Source organism: Anopheles ziemanni (genome assembly GCF_943734765.1).
Source record: "Anopheles ziemanni chromosome X unlocalized genomic scaffold, idAnoZiCoDA_A2_x.2 X_unloc_1, whole genome shotgun sequence".
NCBI lineage: Eukaryota > Metazoa > Arthropoda > Insecta > Diptera > Culicidae > Anopheles > Anopheles ziemanni.
Window position 1 is genome coordinate 135,841 of NW_026689707.1, and position 16,502 is coordinate 152,342.

The following is a 16,502-nucleotide window of genomic DNA, read 5'->3' on the forward strand; positions in this document are numbered from 1 at the left end:
AGTCAACGTGTTAAGGGGGTTGGAATGTGGGGAAACGGGGCAATGTTGCATGTCACCGTCAGTTGGGAAGGTTGTTTGCGATCTAAATTATTTCAAAATTTCTATAAAGTCAAACCAAGGAAAGCAATCGATTTTCCAGTTATCATATTAAGCATTACGTTGGACACGTGGGACCAGCGTTCTTTCCCGTATGCCGGCATCGGTCCGCTCGAACCGACAGAGCCCGTTAGGTAGGCTGTCGTTTCTACGATTCGCCGGCAGAACGGAAACCAGTGCAACTTGCTTATGATGAACAATTCACTGTACATTATTGTTGAGAATCTACATGGAGTAGAGTGTTGGAAAAACGCATCATATTCATCGTAACACGTCAACAGTTTCAGGGAAGAATTAATTGGTTTAAGCCAGGGGTCTCCAAACTACGGCCCGCGGGCCGTATGCGGCCGGAATTGTCCAACTGGCAGAATTTGAATACTCGGTAGCAAACGATGTACGCTTCAAAACCTTCATGGAAAAAGCTGTTTGAATTCCGTTCAAAGCGCTCCGTTTCCGGAGCATCAGAATTCATCCGAATATGAAGCAGCGTTCTATGTAAAAACGAATTGGTTGCTTCCAGTTCAAGAACGGGTAGTATAAATATAAGTGAAAAATTGAAGACCAATTTTAGTTTCGAGGTCGATTCCACCTGAAGCGGTTGTGTTGATACATTTCGTCTAGTGTTTCAAATCCAGTAAAATCTCGTATTTGAAAATTGAAACGGTGTATCGTCAGCATACATTGGTGTTTCGATTAGTGTCATACAGTTCACGGACAAGCTGTTTGTACTCCACTCAACTAGTTCGCAGGGTTGAGATTAAATCGGAATATGTACTTCTTGGTGATTGAAAAAAGCATAATATCATCATATAAGCGAAAAATTTAAGTTAAAAACGACTTATTCTCTGCTTCAAGAGATTGTGTTGAAATGTTTGAAATTGAGTATAGCACAAGTACTCATTGGAAAATTGAAACGGTCCATCGTTGAAATACATTTACGTATCGATCGTGCTGCATCGATAGAATACCTTTTCGTGTCGAACGATTTTTAAGGTACTTCGAGCGTTATACATGTGAAATAATAAAAAAGATAAAATATGTGTGATTTGGACGTTACAGCCAATAGTGGATCAGTATCGTTAACTTATTTCATCGTAGTGCATCGAAACAAGACATTGCCGTATCGTTTGTAGCAGCAACTTGATACTGTTCAATCCTACATTTAGAGTGAGTATTACCTTTTTTATTTGTTTATATATTTTATTTCGGTACTTTGATTATAACTCATTTTGATGCGGAACGAATATTTCTTTCTGAATTATAGAGTGTTCTACATTTATAAAAATGCCTCGAACTAATTCGAAGATTTGGAACCATTTCACGGCTGACGAAAAACATGCATTATGTAAATATTGTAAAAAGAAAATAGCGAACTCGGTACTTTCAAACATGTGGCGACACATTTAAAACTGTCACTTCGAATGCCTTCAAAAAAAAACAAATCATACTAGTAATAATCAACAGTTAGAACCTACTACAGAAATAGTTGAGGGTCAATCTTCTTCAAGAAATATTACTCAACCTCGAATTAACCAATTTTTTTCAACAAATGCACCAATTTCAGTAAGCGCAAAACAAGAAATAGACAAAATAGTTTTAACAATGATATGTCGTGAATATTTAACATTTTCTCTCGTAGAAGCCAAAACATTTAAACAATTATTAAAAAACCTAAATCCTAACTATTGTCTACCAAGCCGTAAAACCGTCTCAAATAGTCTTCTACCTACACTTTATAACGAAACTGTAACTGAAGTAAAAAATAAGTTGGCTTCTGCTAAGGCAATTGCGTTAACTTCAGACGGATGGGTTAATATTAATATGACCTCATTTTACGCCGTAACTGCTCATTTCATTAATGACATCTTTGAATTGTCATCATATTTGTTGCAATGTGAAGAATTTAAATTACAACATACGGCAGAAAACATAGCCGAGTGGCTTAAAACAGTTTTAGATTAATTTGAAATAGCAAACAAAATTAAGGGTCTAACAACCGATAACGCTGCAAATATGAAACCAGTTGCAACTAAATTAAACATTCCACATTTTGCTTATTTAGCTCACACACTAAATCTTGTTGTTCCGGGAGCCATACAAAATAGCATTAAACCAACAGTTGAAGAAGTTAAACAAATAGTGATGCATTTCAAAAAAAGTTCTGCTGCTACAGGAAAATTATTAGTAGTACAAAAAAGCTATAACATGGAGATACTCAAGTTGACACAAGACGTGCCAACACGTTGACATTTGACACGCACAATAGGTTTTTTAAAAATAAAGGGGCTTTGATGGTATGCATAGATGCTTTAAAAATTAAAAATAAGCTACAAAATGAAAACTGGACTACAATCGAACAATCTGTTTCAATCCTTAGCCATTTTAACGAAGCAACAGTTACAGTTTCTGTAGAAAAATCAGTATCCCTATCTAAAGCCGGCCTTCTTGTTAAAATTTTAAAACATAAAATGTCTTTATTGCATATTCAAGATTTTACAGAAGAATGTAAACTGCTGGTTAGTGGCCTTAAGAAAGGAATAGACGAAAGATTTCAAGCGACTCGTAGCAACGAAATTTACAAGGAAGCAATGCTACTAGATCCACGCATAAAAAATGTTCCGTTTAAAAATGATGAAATTGGTTATAGAATGCTCAAACAAACGGTTATAAGTAAAATGGCATACATATATCAACAGGAAAGCAATAATTCAATTACTGACATAGTACCTTGTCCAGAGCAACCACCTCCTTCAACATCAATTTTTGCCGATTTTGTAAAAGAAGTTAATGAATCACGAGACATACTAAATCCAAAGGCAGCAGCAATAAATGAGTTTGATCAATATATCAAGGCTACTCCGGCAAACTTTAATGAAAATCCTTTAGAGTGGTGGAAGAAGGAGCATATGAGATATTCCAAAATATATACAGATTAACTATTCCCGCAACTTCTGTTCCTTGCGAACGAATTTTCTCGAAGGCGGGCCAAATTTACACAGAACGAAGAAACAGGCTCGAGCCAAAAAAGTTAAATGAAATTTTATTTCTACAACATAATTTAGTTCTAGAGGAGGATACTTGATTTGGCCCACATTATACGTGAACTTATGTAAATCGTTTGAATAATGAAATTATGATAATAAATTAAAAATACAACTGTTTCACTCGAAGAAACCAATTTGAAGTATTTGATTTGTTAATTACAAATAACGCAAAACCCAGGAAAGAAAAAATATCACTGTGTGACTAATCATAAGTAGTTTAAGCACGGTCGTGAGCCAAAATATACCTTATCCTCTTCAGACAATCGAGCAACCGAAAGACTTGGTTGCTCGATTGCCTGAAGGGTCTTTGCAGAAATAAAAAACGAACTTTTGACAACTAACAGTGCAAAAAACCGTTGATGATTGACTGCAATAAAATCACTCTGACAGTGTGGGAATGAAAGTACAGTATTTGTATTCTCGTATTCTAGAGGTACTAACTATTCATCACAAACATCGGAAGGTTGGATGTGAATACAGACAATACGAAAATGCTTGCAAATAAACTTACAACTCACTTTTCCAGTTGAAGAACATTTTTTTTACAGAAAAGTGGTATTTTGCCAAGGTGAACAAATATAGATCTAATTTATATACCTTGGAATTTTGCAATCAGTTTGCTCGGACTGGCGGACAGATAATGACATATGACGGATTGGGATTCGGATTCGGAGATTCGAATCCCTGTAGGGAATCCCTACAGGGATTCAAATTTCTCATCACTACTTGATACGCCAACCGTGTACTGGATCGGCTGGTGGTCGCTTGGTATAAAGTCAGGCAGCACGGTCCAGTCGGTTGCCCCCGTCATAAACCGGCTGGCCAGTGCGATGTCATTAGGTACGGTCACACGAGACGAACCTTTGATGGCAAACCTTTCGCACACTATTACAAACGAATGCCAAAAACGGTTCGCTGAACCTTTTAGCGTTCACACGTAACGAATCTTTGACGTAGTTTCATTGATAGTGGTCGTGATTACATTCCCAATCGCAAAAATCGGATACTGTTCGGACCTCTCACTCTAAATCTGCACTTTCTCTCTTGCTTCCACTCGCATAAGGGTATGCAACCACTTTCTGCCGCGGCACCGAGCTGCGAGTGTATTCGTGAGCCATGCATGAATTTACTCCCCGCATCACGCATCCCTCCTTTGGGTCCCACGAACTTGCATCGTTCGTTTCCTCCATTCTTCATACCCCGCGGCCGCTGCCCTGCGTCTATCGTTTTAAATCGCTTTCTGTCAATTTTGCGCTTTTTTCTCTTTTGCTCATCTTTGGCTTCGCGCCAAAACTATGAAGTGACGTCACATTGCATTTGTTTAATACGATTTTAGTTGTCACTTATAAGTTATATATTATAATATGCAGCGGCAGCCCCGAAGAGCTGCGTTCCAGGGGTCTACTTGCCTTCTTTCAGGAACAATTGCACCGTAAAAAGTTTGCTCATCAATTAAAATAATTAACGATATACCCGCGCGTGTAAGAGCAAACGAGAAGCAGACAGCTGTCTAGACTCTCTGAGTCTGTACGGAGCACGGAGCTAAAGTACAAAGCAGGAGAAATAATCGAAGAGAGAACACGGGCAAAACAAATACGACACAGTTTTTTTTATGCAACGCATTTGTGACGTCATCAATCCGGTATCACCCTAAACACACCGCAACACCGCAAAAATCGGGTGATGGCAAGTACTCATGTGTTTGTATAACGCGGCGCGCTTCGACCGCGACACCCAAAAATCTTGAATTTGGCGATTGTTAAGGGGCTCAATTGGATATCCAATTTTTCTGTGTGTGATATCCAATTTAGTATCCAAAACCCGCGTGTTCAAGTGATTGGGTTGGTGGTAGCTGTTGAAGAGAAATTTTGATTGTTTGGTTAGTGAGGATTGAACACTTATCGTTATACACACTTAAAAATTTTTGACGGCCTCGGTTAATTTTATTGCCGAGACCGCTCGGCTGGAGCATACTTTGCTGATATCTCGGCTTAAAATCCGCCTTTACCGAGAATCGGCTTTGTAGTGAACCGAAAAATCAGCTAACCTTAGCAATTAACCGATTTTCGGCTACAGTGTATGCCGAGCATCTCCGTTAATAACCTTCTTACCGATTTCGGTTATCAAAGTAACCGAGATGTCGGCACTGTCACCTGTCATCTGTCATCCGCCTTCCGTCATACTTTATTTACGTTGTGGATGTATGTTTATCAAGTACAAGCGTGAAACATTTTCTAAAACCGTAACCAACAAAAGTGATAGAATTGATAACATCCTGGACATCCTTGAGCAGGAGGATGTAAGATTATTCGACATTTGCTGTAAGTATGGTTTAATCATAGATATTTGTCTTTTTAGGTTGTGACTCCCAGTCTCAGATGTTTTTTTTTGCCAGGAAAAAGTGTGTGTATACGTAGAAAAGCTGCAACGGCATATAAATATTCATATCCGGCAAGGACACTTCCACCCGGATAGTATTTTTTATGATTGCACTGTTGGAAAATGTCGCTGCTGTTATAAACATTTTATGTCTTTGAAAAGACATATAATTCAACAACATCCATCCCCAACACCAGACAGTTTAACTCCAGGCGATAAAAATGAATATTTACTGAAAAATGAACATATGGCCTTCATTATTATTCTAAAGATACTTACAAAAAACCTTTTGAAAAATTCCGACGAACGAATTTGTTTTCGTTATGTGCAGTAAACTGCACAAATGATTGTTTTTAAAAATTACTGATATCTCGGTTATTCGTTACCGACACACTCAGTTAAACACTCGAGCTGTCATTTTTTGTAACTAACCGAGGTGCTCGGTTAGAAAAGTTTAACCGAGAGCATTGCCGAGCGCTCAGCAGTGCGGATCTCGGCAACCAATAGCCGAGACTCGGCAAAAAATTTTAAGTGTGTACATACCATACGATGCGCAGACCGGTTGATCCATCGGCGATGTTGGAAAGTGTCTTGTTGATTGTCTGTTTTATTTTACGTAACGATGGATAAATTTTCTCAAAATTGTACGCGTGGAATAAAGTAGGCAGTACAAAATCATGAAACCAGAGGCTGGTAGTTGAAAAATTTGACGAAGTTCATGCAGTTTAATAATGTGCTTGATTTTTCAATTGTGCTGTGTTTTAGGTTTTAACACTTCATTGACGGTGACTGCAGCATGTTTTAGTCAGAAATCAACCGCCAATAAAGTGTTAAGAGAAGAAGTATTCATGCTACGACATCCACCGAGAAAATTCATGGGAAACCCACCGAAACAACTGAAAACGGGCTCAGGACATTTCATCATCACTGTGTACCTTTTCAAATTCCCCCAGCATCGACAAATATTGATAATTATTGAAATCACATTACAAAGATATAACTTTTTATTTGTGCCATTTATTAGACAAATACTGTGTATCATTTATTTTTCACAACCATAACATATACCAGCATCTCAGCCATCGATTTCTGGCAAGTGAATCGGAGAACAACTCTTCTTGCATTAGTTGCATGAGTTTTGTCGTCTGCAAGGCTTGCTTTACATTAAGTTTGGTCCCATTTTATCTTTCCCAGTGTTTCGTTTCGCCAGCCCGCCAGCAGTCGCTTCATGATGCTAAGATCGATAAGATGCTAACGATCCGCTACCACGACATCCTGGACTATGTAAAACAATTTAAATCTTAAAGAGGTGGCATCGTTCTTTGGTGTTCTGGATAGGCGCCTTGCCTGAATCGTCCATCAGTTCGTAGTGTTGCTTATGTCCCAGAAAATACAACATTTCTGGCAACTGTTATAGCGAGCATGTCCTACTACACCTGTGAAAATTAAATGAAAGAACAATAAAATACATGTGAAATTGTCTGCTGATAAGTTTTGTAGTCAACCTGTTATGAATGCTCTTGCTGGAGTGTCTGCAATAATAGCCCTTAGATTCCCGTTGATGTTTACTCCATATTCCATTAATAAATAGCGTTGAAACCCCATTTCATCCACATAAGCTCCATCTCGATCTTCAACTAGCATTTCTGCTTCCGCAGGTATATTGTCAGCTACAGCTTCAATATCTGCTGTAGACTGCTGCGTTTTGAACATTTTTTTGGACATTGTCGGATCGACGGTAGAAACAGCACTCTTCCGCAAACGTTTTAATTCGGTTTTCAGACACATTTTCAAGGGATTTCTTGTACAAAATCGACACCAAGTTTTTACAATTCCTGACCAAACAATTCCTCAACGGACTGTTGCTCACACACACAAGTCTATGCTGTTGGCAAAATAACGCGAGAGAAAAGGACGGAACGACAGAGCAGACAGCATTTGGATTGTCATAAGGAAGCTCATTTTGCTGCTTCGGATTTCGTGATGATCTGGTAGCCTCTAATGTAGGCATCTCTTCCCTTTCTTCTAACTCATCTGCTACTCTGATCCATTTTATCTGTTTATTTTGTGGTAATTTGCTAACCAGCTCGTTTATGAGACGATGGTCGCTCAGGTAAGAAGGTTTGTTTATCGTTATAATATTGGCCACGAGATTTTCTACAGCGATGCTCAAATCTGGTATACGATTTGGATCCGCTTTTCTTTGAGCTTCTCTTAAAAGCTCATGTTAGATTTGTTCCGACCTACCAAATAGAGTTTTTAAGCGTTCTATTATGAGGTTCACGTTTTCTGGGTTGAAAAATAGGGCCTTAACGTTTCTAAGGGCTTCGCCTTTTAGACATTTCTGCAATCTATTCATATTCTCCAGGTCTAAGAATCTTCCTTCTTCCGTTGTATCGGTAAATGCTTTGTTGAAGTCTGGCCAGTCTCTCGGGTTGCCATCAAAGTATGGCAAGTCGTTGAGAGACATTCTCATCAGGTGGTTTGCGCCGACCGTATTCCCAACTCTCATAGCTGCTACTAGATCAGCCATCGTTGTAACCTCCGGTTCGGACTTGATCTTTTTCTCCTTCGACGTTCCTGGCTGATCTTGCGGCAAGGGTACCGATCTGCCAACCAATCTGAACCAACGATCGCACTCGTCGCATTGGACCATATTTGTATCGGCGTTGTCTGGTTTGTCACACAAGCAACAGCGACCGTTTTTGTTGTCCACAAAATACAGGGTCTTTTGTGCCATCTTGGCCGTTATGGACATTTCTTCTGCTTGCTACCGGAATTCTACTTTGACCTTTTACCAAGCTTCACTCTTTTTATTCTCTCTGCGTTGCTTTTGTCAGAGATTTTTTTTCCTGATTTTCTATTTCTTGTTGGAACAAGTTACCCAAGCAAGTAACAAAGTAAGCAATTGCGTCGAAACAAAAATGCTTTTCATAGAAAAATTTTCGAGGAAACCTCGGTGAGATTCCTCTCTGGAGCCACCAATGTTAAGCTTGGTTGTCGGTGTGTAACGGGAAGTTATGTGTCTGCCGGCTAATTGTCAAAGTCCCTGGACTCTAATACTTTCCAGCTAGTTGCCTCTGCATATGGTGGAGGCCTATGCTTTGAAAAGGGAGACTGGGTGCTTCGAGCTTTCGGATATGGCAAAGAGTGAGATAAAAACCAACGAGGTTACTCTAGTTGGAGATTGATTTAACCGGCCTGCTACACGAGCCGCCAACTCAAAAACCGTATAAGTTTACGTCAAAATCTTTGCGGTTCGTGTAGCCGCGTTTTGCGGTACCAATTCTGTCGCCAGTCAATGCAAGCGCAAAGTTCCTGACAGTCTATGCACGCGTCATTCTATGCTGTTTTTGTTGTTGATATTTCAGTTAACTCAAAAAGCTTCCATCAAAGCAAACAAGATCTTATGTCAATTCACACAAAAACTAAAAGTGAGAGTGAAGTGGGCTAACTGTTTGCAATAACCGACACAAATGGTGTTTCAGTTCTGTCGATCAACTCCGACTGCACTCCGACGTACAATCGTCGTGCGTTTTATTTGCTCATACCAAGATACATACACTGGGCCCAAAGTTAATCCGGACGCTCAAAAAATGAGCATGCGTCCGACTTTGTGGTCGATTTTAGAGTAATTAGAATTGATAACAATGATTTTTGTTCATTGCATCTTCTTGGTGCACCTTCCTACGAAGTACGTGCAAAAAGAACGGTGAAAAAAATCGTACCCAAACGGCGCAATAAACAATAAAGTGGAAAAAGTCAGAATTTTGACGGCCAATCGCAAAGTCGGACAGTTATATTTTATCATATTTTTGTTAGCTAAAGTGGTGTGTAAGTTAGTTTCGACACTTGATATTTGTTATTATCGATGCAGAAGACTCTTGGGCATCGTTAGAAGCACTCGGATAATTCGATTTATTATATTATTGAAGTTTTTATTGAGATATGCGTCACACTACTTTGTTGGAACGAAACGTCATCATTTATCCATCATAACGATGGAAAAAGATTTCAAAACATATGAAATTAGATTTACATTAGCAAACTAACAGATTCAGACACCATTAAGAAGTATAACACTTCAAAAAGTATCCTAAAATCACCAAAGAACTGCTCTTTGCAGCACACAATTCGGGAAAGGGGAGGAAGAACCAATCGATTCATCCCTTTTACTACTTTACTACTTAAAAGAAACTTTAATAAAAGTGTTTGTTAAGTGCTCTAACTATAAGGAACTATTTACACTGCAATGGGCTGCATGCCAGAACCCCGGGAAAGAAATCTTTAATATCGGAGAAAAATTGAAAACTACGGTTCTGTTGCTAGAACTGATATCGATAAATATAATGATTTTAGGAACAAATTATATCATTCTACGTCGAAAAGATAGTTAAAGTTAAACAATCATGATATTTTGTGCATGTCCTGTTTACAGTTGACACAAAAATTCGCAATTTTTTCTCAGATAGAAGGCGATACATATGGTTCGTTCGGGGGAAAGGGTTTCACCAAAACTGTCCGAGTTTTTAAAGGTTCCTAAATAATATGAGAGTGCATGTAAGCTAAAGGAGTTGAAAAATTACATAATATTAGGGGAGTAGTTGAAAATTAGTAGACGGGCAATAGTAACTGGGTTACATCAAATGGTTTTTTGAATCATTCTACCTCCCCTTTCCCGAATTGTGTACTGCAAAGAGCAGTTCTTTGGTGATTTTAGGATACTTTTTGAAGTGTTATACTTTTTAATGATGTCTGAATCTGTTAGTTTGCTAATTTTCATATGTTTTGAAATCTTTTTCCATCGTTATGATGGATAAATGATGACGTTTCGTTCCAACAAAGTAGTGTGACGCATATCTCAATAAAAACTTCAATAATATAATAAATCGAATTATCCGAGTGCTTCTAACGATGCCCAAGAGTCTTCTGCATCGATATTAACAAATATCAAGTGTCGAAACTAACTTACACACCACTTTAGCTAACAAAAATACGATGAAATATAACTGTCCGACTTTGCGATTGGCCGTCAAAATTCTGACTTTTTCCACTCTATTGTTTATTGCGCCGTTTGGGTACGATTTTTTTCACCGTTCTTTTTGCACGTACTTCGTAGAAAGGTGCACCAAGAAGATGCAATGAACAAAAATCATTGTTATAAATTCTAAGTACTCTAAAATCGACCACAAAGTCGGACGCATGCTCATTTTTTGAGCGTCCGGATTAACTTTGGGCCCAGTGTATATTTCAGGTTGGAACATTTCCCTCCATACGTCAGAAAGACGTAAGCAACTATCAGTTTGAGGGGTAGGACATTGCCTCGTTCTAACACTAACTACCCTATCGCGGGTCATCGAGTTGAGTACCCAAAACTTGCAGCAATGCAACAGGCATCGCAACTGACGTATTGTGCGTAGGTAGTGGATGCGTCCAATTTTTGCCGGCGGCAAGAAGATGGCAACCGTTTGCTGGACAATACTGTAGCAGAGCACGCAAATGAAACTATAATTAACTTTCTTCGCATGAAGAAATTAATTAATCACAATGTTCTCAATTTACATAAAAAGCGGTAGGATAAAATATTTTAATCTTTATCATTAAACTTTTTGAAACTTTGAAGATTTGTTTAAAAAGCTTCTTCACTTCGTCGCTTACCGTTACATTTTCCGAGAAACTGTAGCCCTTCGATATGATCTTCAACTGTTCGTACATATATTTTTGGTAAAAGAGTAAATGAGGCCCCGGCCGCCATGTTTTCGATCGTGGCTACACCTCTTGTTGACGTTTAAACTGAATGTATGCAATTGGTGATACATTAATTCGTTAAATTCAACCTACGAGTATTTGAAACGTAGTTTGTATCGTTAATTTCGGCTACGCAATCAACCTAGGGGTGCGGTCTGAGGGGGGCCCACGGGCCCCCCTTATTTCTTAAAACTATAACAAACTCTCTTTTTTGGTAGACCTAGCGCAGTCCGCTCGCTGCGCTCGCTGCGGGCGCGCCGCCGGTTCCAAATCATTTCTTCGGCTAAACTCATTGTTTCATGCTGTCCATCATGTGTGGTATAGTTTAGTTACTAGTAACTTACAGTTACTTAACATGAAAAAGTATATTAACCCGCATTCAACCACCACTGCGTGATTAGTTTAAACCGTTATGTTCTTTTAAGCGAACCGTTAGCGATCAAATATTCGAAAAGAATGCATGCGTCGCGCTTTGCATAGCTTCAGGCGCTTAATGTGAACCAGCAGGAAGAGGAGAATCTAGCCCGGGGCCTCATTTACTCTTTTACCATATTTTTTACTTAGCTCTTCGATATGATCTTCAACTGTTCATGTAGAGAACTACTCCCGATGCCTATAAGTCGCACGATTGCGGAGCGTACGGTCTACAAATGACGAGTTCCGGGCTGGCGAATGCGAAACTCCCACAGAAGGTTTCCGACAGCCGCAGCTAATCCTAATCATCTACCTTCGACAAGCAGCAAGTAAATCCAAAATCTATCAACTTTACAGTATCGTTCGCATCCAACACGACCCAACCAGGAATTTTTACGATTCTCGTTGGAAACATCGTGATATACCTCGCCAACGAATTATATCGCGAGACAACCAACGAGAGGACGACAATTCTCGTTAGATAGCTCGGCTATCGAAAAAATAAAAATATGGTTCTCGGGTAGTATCGAACCCGCATTGATCCCCAGCTTGATGGATCAATTATCCTATCCTGCCATCAGATAGGGCCATCGGCTATTTATAAAAGATGGGCGCTAAAACAGAAATATAAATTAGGAGAGTCCTCTGGAACGATGCTGAATGAACGTCTCTCTCCAGATGAAGTATCTAAAAATAGATTGCGAGACGTTCGTGCAAAGTGAATTCCCCGGAGCTTGCAATCAGTGCGATGACTATTGGCACACAAACAAACAGTTCGCGTTTCGGATGCTGGTGGATCATTCGTCGATACTAGACCGATGGACACGGCCAATACATCTGAACAGACGAAGCGTGGCGCGTCGTGATCGTTTGAGTTTCATATACGCTCAGTTCATTTATCTTATGAAAATTCCTGGTTGGGGATGTTCTCAGGCTTTATATCACGATGAGCGATACCGCATTTATGCTAATACTCGATAGCACCAGCGAGCTGACCGAAGTAGGCTTGTGGTTTCCTTTCCGGAAGGCACTTCTCTTTCTTTATCTGCCATATTATTACTCTTTCGGATACCACTTGTTTAACACGTCTTGACCAGCCGGCTTTCTATATGCGAGTGTGTCACTTCTGAAAACGCACAGAGATAAACGATAGAAGATCAGTAATGAAAGAGTGTGCTAGCAATACCCGCATTTTTCGCTCCCAAATTATGACTGTGCGTTGGCGATCCCGTTCTGGCCCAATTGAACAGATAGCGTGCTGGTCTCCTTCAGCAAATCTCCCGGGAGAGCGCTGTGTGACTTTGAGAGATCACATGTTGTGTTCTCTCGCAGCAGTGCAGTAGAACGAGAGCACTTCTTCAGTACTCATAGCAAACGTTAAAACAGAATGCAGTCCTACTCTTACTCCTTGATAATTGGTACTCGGACATCGCGATCCTGTTCATTCATTCTTTGCCAGTGACTTGGCTTGTCTTTCCCCTTTTACGTGATGTTCAACCACTACCCTGCTTCACATTTTTCATTGAATGAGAAATTCAAATATTTCTTACCACACATGATGCAGCATATGGCATGATGGAGACGCCTAGTAGGTGATAAACTATAAGCTTAACATACGAAGTTAAAAAAAAACACGTAAAGCTCGCGCGTATATGCAAAAAAACCCATCATTTATTGTTACGAAACATTATAGACTAAAAGTGGGTATGAAACATATTACAATCTTTTACAATCCTTAGCGATGGCGTAAGGTTAAAAACAGAAAATTGAAAAATTTTCTTGGAGTTTTACGAAACAATTCTTAATATTTTGTGACATTCAATTCCAATTTACTTAAACTGTCATCAATTTTTAAGCAGGATAATATACCTTTCCAAAACTGTGCTTGAAATTTGATTCCGTCCATTATTATAGGAGTTAAAGACCTTCAAAGTTGATGGATTTTTTTCAATTTTTCACGCAATATTTTCACAAATCTTGACTTTGACGGGCTGTTTCTCAGAATCTGGAAGAACAAAGGTTCTAGTTTTTTGGGGGTCCGCGACAGCCGAGCGGTAGAGCCGGTTAGAAAATCGGCCCATGAGCGCCGGGGCTCAGCACCTAGACGGCGTGGGTTCGAATCCCAACCGAGACCGGACCCTCCCCTATACGAGAGGACTGACTATCCACGTACAACAGGGAATCAAGTCTCGTAAGCCCTTAACGGGCAGGTATGACCAAGAGGTCGTTACGCCAAGAAGAAGAAGAAGAAGTTTTTGCGTCATTTCTTAGTTTCATCTTGTAGTTTAAGAAAACATATCTCATTTTTCTGAAATCCAAAAATGAATTTTTGATTTTTATCCCGGCTTCGCTCCATCGTGCCGGGGTCGCAGCGTCCTCTTCGGTGTATCCACCGAGCTCTTCGTGATGCCTGAGGTGGCGGGGGTCTCATGGGCAACCCCTGCCTCGCTGTTTTTATTTCCGCTAGTGGCCTAGGTTTTATCTTGCTCGATCGCGTTGCTTCGAAACTTTCGGGCACTTTCGAGCAGTCGCGGCGGAGTAGCTGGAGACGGATTCGGCGTGGTGGTAATCGCTTTGGTCTTCGTCTGTAATCGTATGTAATCAAATGGGGCTACGCCCCCGGATGAAAAATGTTTCCTTCGTTTTAAACCAAAATTTATATCTCTTCCACTTTCTTCGTGTTCCTTGTTGCCTCAAACGGCGTATGTACGCTTTTTCCTTTGCTTTCCGGGCAAATTTTGCTAGTTGATACACTTTTTTTCACATAGCGTCGTGGAGTCGACCTCTCTTATTGACAGCTGCAATGTCGCGTCGAAAACGGGTCGATCCAGGGCACGATCCGCAGTAAATTTCGACCCGATTTGACAGCGATGTTGACAGGCTGTCAGATTCAAATTTGATGGTGGGTTCAAATTCAAAAGAAGGGTTCGAAACTAATAGACTCTCTAGGTCTGTTTTCCCTCCTCATTCCGCTATCTTTCCTCTTTGCCTTTCCTAGCCTCTACCTGTAATGCACACTTGATTCTATATTCTTTCCTTTTTTTACTGTCGCGGTCGTGGTTAACAGTGGTCGTGATTACATTGGTGGTAGCTGTTGAAGAGAAATTTTGATTGTTTTGTTAGTGAGGATCGAACACTTATCGTTATACATACCATACGATGCGCAGACCGGTTGATGCATCGGCGATGTTGGAAAGTGTCTTGTTGATTGTCTGTTTTATTTTACGTAACGATGGATAAATTTTCTCAAAAATATACGCGTGGAATATTGTAGGCAGTACAAAATCATGAAACCAGAGGCTGGTAGTTGAAAAATTTGACGAAGTTTATGCAGTTTAATAATGTGCTTGATTTTTCAATTGTGCTGTGTTTTAGGTTTTAACACTTAATTGACGGTGACTGCAGCATGTTTTAGTCAGAAATCAACCGCCAATAAAGTGTTAAGAGAAGAAGTATTCATGCTACGACAACCACCGAGACAATCCATGGGAAACTCACCGTAACAACTGAAAACGGGCTCAGGACATTTCATCATCACTGTGTACCTTTTCAAATTCCCCCAGCATCGACAAATATTGATAATTATTGAAATCACATTACAAAGATATAACTTTTTATTTGTGCCATTTAAAAGACAAATACTGTGTATCATTTATTTTTCACAACCATAGCATATACCAGCATCTCAGCCATCGATTTCTGGCAAGTGAATCAGAGAACAACTTTTCTTGCATTAGTTGCATGAGTTTTGTCGTCTGCAAGGCTTGCTTTACATTAAGTTTGGTCCCATTTTATCTTTCCCAGTGTTTCGTTTCGCCAGCCCACCAGCAGTCGCTTCATGATGCTAAGATCGATAAGATGCAAACAATCCGCTACCACGACATCCTGGACTATGTAAAAAAATTTAAATCTTAAAGAGGTGGCATCGTTCTTTGGTGTTCTGGATAGGCGCCTTGCCTGAATCGTCCATCAGTTCGTAGTGTTGCTTGTGTCCCAGAAAATACAATGGTACGCTGCCGTATTGACCTACGACGGTACATTTCTGGCAACTGTTATAGCGAGCATGTCCTACTACACCTGTGAAAATTAAATGAAAGAACAGTAAAATACATGTGAAATTGTCTGCTGATAAGTTTTTGTAGTCAACCTGTTATGAATGCTCTTGCTGGAGTGTCTGCAATAATAGCCCTTAGATTCCCGTTGATGTTTACTCCATATTCCATTAATAAATAGCGTTGAAACCCCATTTCATCCACATAAGCTCCATCTCGATCTTCAACTAGCATTTCTGCTTCCGCAGGTATATTGTCAGCTACAGCTTCAATATCTGCTGTAGAATGCTGCGTTTTGAACATTTTTTTGGACATTTTCGGATCGACGGTAGAAAACAGCACTCTTCCGCAAACGTTTTGTAGCGTCGATGCGGTTTTCAACAAGAATGAAGATTTGTTTAAAAAGCTTCTTCACTTCGCCGCTTACCGTAACATTTTCCGAGAAGCTGTAGCCCTTCGATATGATCTTCAACTGTTCGTACATATATTTTTTACTTAGCTTTTCGATATAATCTTCAACTGTTCATGTAGAGAACTACTCCCGATGCCCATAAGTCGCACGATTGCGGAGCGTACGGTCTACAAATGACGAGTTCCGGGCTGGCGAATGCGAAACTCCCACAGAAGGTTTCCGACAGCCGCAGCTCATCCTCATCATCTACCTTCGACAAGCAGCAAGTAAATCCAAAATCTATCAACTTTACGGTATCGTTCGCATCCAACACGACCCAACCAGGAATTTTTACGATTCTCGTTGGAAACATCGTGA